Below are 3636 nucleotides of genomic sequence, written 5' to 3'. Positions count from 1 at the left end.
GATGGTGTAATCATTACATCACTGTATTCCCATTCAACCTGGATCCGGTGGCTTAAACCTCATGCCGAGTGCTTACGCATGTGTGCCCAAGATCCCAAGAGGACAATGGAGGAGAAGGGATTGTGGCATGGTCAGCCATTTTGGTGGGTGATTTCTCACTTTCTGTCTCTTTGTCTCTCCAGGGAGCACACACACCCTATAGCAAAAATCTCTCTCTCTCAAAAAAAAAAAAAAGTAGAGGATGGATTACACAAAATTTACTTATAAGCAAAATATGAGAATTCAGTTGAGATTGGATAAACATTCAAAAGTACTGCCACCCTTGCAAAAAAAGAAAAGAAAAAAAAGAAATTCCACATACATTTTAATGTGGTTATTACCTGCGTTTTAGAAGTTATCTAAGAGATAATCCCTCAAGAAGCATACCAATGGCATTGATTTGAACTCATCTCAAGTTTAAAAGTGATATCTAATCACTTCTGAATACCACTGGTACACTACCAGTCCTTCTTTGTATGGTGTATTTGAATTCTGAAGTTGCAGATTTTAGACAAGCTTACTGAAGAAAAGGGAATATACTAGTTCACAGTCAGATTTGAAAATCGCAGGACTTTATATTCTTCATATGGAGAAGAAACTGATGGACCCTTACTTATGAAGAAAAGAGAAACCATATAAATTAAACCTATTTCGCATGAAACACAAAGAAAATTCCTTTATCCCTTATCCATTTCTGGAAATATGATCCACCAAGTAATAATTAAGAATGTTCAACAGGAGAAGCTGCAGCAAAATAAATCAGAATATACAGCACTTTGTATTTTGTTTGTGGACAGTAAAGCCAGCTGCAGCAGGTTGCTCAGAAGTTTATTATTTATAGGATAGTATTGCGCTATTACCATTTATTGTGTGTTGACAATGTGCTAAGTCATCAGCATGATTTCAGTGAGCACCCATATGCTGGGTTGATGTTGTCCTCCTTTACAGTCTCAGAATATAACACTGATACATGCACACATATTACAGAGGCAGATGTATCTGTGGAGAGCAAGTGTTGAATGATTTAGATATATAGGAATTAGTTCTGGTGCTTTCTATGCATGAGGGAATAGAAAGTGAGATGTGCAAGTCACATACTCAGACGAAGTCCTTGGGAGAGTTAGAGGAAACTCCTATCTTGCTTACGGTTTCTACTTGGGAAAGAATTCTTAAGAGGGAGCCAGAGATGGGGATTTCAGGGCAACGAAATCACGATATGTTAGAATTGGAAGGGTATTTAGACATCAAAATCCAACTCTTTAATTTAGGAATAAAGAAGCAGAGGCTGGGAGCCCTAGAGTAGTGAGTTGGTAGCAGGAAAGAAGCTATAATGCAGATGCCCACACTCTGATGTTCTAGTTCTCTTCCACATCAAAGGTTTTTTTTTTTTTTAATTTTTCCTGTTGTTTGTTTTGTTAAGTTTGGTTTACTTGTTATTATGGAAAATTTCAAGTGTATAAAAAATAGAATAGTATAATGAACTTCCATATATATACATTTAGTCTAGTTTTATGCCATTATTAATCAATTTCCTTATTTTTATTTTTCTAGAATATTTAAAAAAAATCTCAACATCCATATTTTTCACCAGTAAATACTTCAGAATTCCACTCTAAATCCTTTGCGTGTGTGTGTGTGTGTGTGTGTGTGTGCTATAAGATGCATGTGCTCGCTGGAGACACAGCGAGAAACAGAGAGACAGAAAGTGAGAAATCACCCCAGGAGGAAATGGCCACACCTCAAAACTTTCTTCTCCATTCTCTTCTCAGGATTTTGGGCATGCATGCACATGCGCCTGGCATGAATTTGAAGCTTCCAAGTCCAGGACTTGAACCATGGTTGACTACATGGAAGTCCAGCGACTTAATCATTTTGCCATCAGCTGGTCCCTCTAAATACTTTTTTTTTTTTTTTTTAAATCACAACCATGCGGGACCAGCAGTTAGGGCAATGGCTATGTTGCTGGACTCCCATATAGTCGCCCACGTGTGGTTCGAGTACCAGATCCAGTGACTTAAACTCACTCCGGGCGCATGTGTGTGCGTGCCCAAGATCCCGAGAGGAGAATGGAGGAGAAGGGATTGCGGTGTGGCCATCCCCCCAGGGGGTGATTTCTCTCTTTTTATCTCTCTGTAGCTCTCTTTCTGGCACCCTATAGTGAAAAACTTCCAAAAAAATAAAAATCACAATCATGCTATTAGCATACTTACCAAAATTAATAATAAATCTTAACAGCATCTAATATTACTCCTTATTCACTTTTTTTTCTAAAATCTTAAAGATCTCTTTTTATCATTGGCTTGTTTGAGTTGGCATCTAAATAAGGTCCATATAGTGCAGTCTGTGGTCATGGCTTATAGCCCCTTTTATTTTATACTTGCCTTTCTCTTTGTGTGTGTGTTTTGTTTAATAGCTTTGTTGATGAATCCTGACCATTTATCTTTGTAGAATGAGCCAACATAAGCAAAGTCAAAAGGCAAATGACAATTTTGCAAAAGGTTTTGACGAAGAATTATCATCTCTCATATGAAAGACTCTTAAAGATTGAGGGAATACTCAGAAGATCAATAAGGAAATAAGGCCTTGAGTAATGCCATTGACAAACAGACCAAATAGCCATGTATAGAACACTACACCCAACAATAACAGAAACATTTTTCACAAAGTGCACATGGAATATTCTTCTAAATATACCGTACAATAGAGCACAAAAACAATTCTTCATAACTTAAAGAGATTAAAATCACATACAGTATCTTTTCTAATCATAATAGGATAAAATAAAAAACAAGAGCAGAAAGAAAATTTAAAAATCCTCAGATATGTGGAAATTGAAATACGTACTCTGAAATAATTATGGAATCAAAGATGAAGTCACAGGGAAATTAGAAAACGTCCTGAAACAAGTGAAAATCAAAACACCCCATCTCACAAAAGAAAATTTGTGAAATGCAGTGCTAAGAGGTAATTTCACACCTGTAAATGTTTACTTAAAAAAGAGGAAAGTTCTCAAATCGACAACCTAACTTGAAGGAACTAGAAAAAGAAGAACAAACAAAACCCAAAGCTAGCAGAAGGAAGGAAATAAAGATTACAGAAGAGATAAATAAAAATGCAGACTAGACAAACAACATAGAAAATCAACAAAAATGTGAAAGGCTTCTTTGAGTAGATCAATACTGATGTGCTTTTTCCTAGATTGCCTAAGAGAAAAAGAACACTCAAGTAACTAAAATCATAAATGAAAGAGGGAGCATTACAATGGACACCATAGAAATAAAAGATTAAAAAAGAATACCAAGAACAATTATACTCCAACAAATTAAGTAACCTAGATAAAATGAATACATTTTTAGAAGTATACGACCTACCAAGACTTCAACTTTTATGAAGAGATAGAAAATCAAAACAGATCAATAAATAGTTAGTAAGGAGACTGAATCATTGATCAAAAATCTACAAAAGAAGAAAAGTCCAGGACTAGATGACTTCTGTATTAATCAGTATTTTCCAGAGAAACACAACTAATATTAAGGACATATACATACAAACACACACAGGCTTTTTAATAATGGGGATACATTCTAAAAGGTGTGT

Source organism: Tupaia chinensis, unplaced genomic scaffold (assembly GCF_000334495.1).
Source record: "Tupaia chinensis unplaced genomic scaffold, TupChi_1.0 Scaffold000527_1, whole genome shotgun sequence".
NCBI lineage: Eukaryota > Metazoa > Chordata > Mammalia > Scandentia > Tupaiidae > Tupaia > Tupaia belangeri.
Note: the sequence above shows the minus strand (reverse complement) of the source record.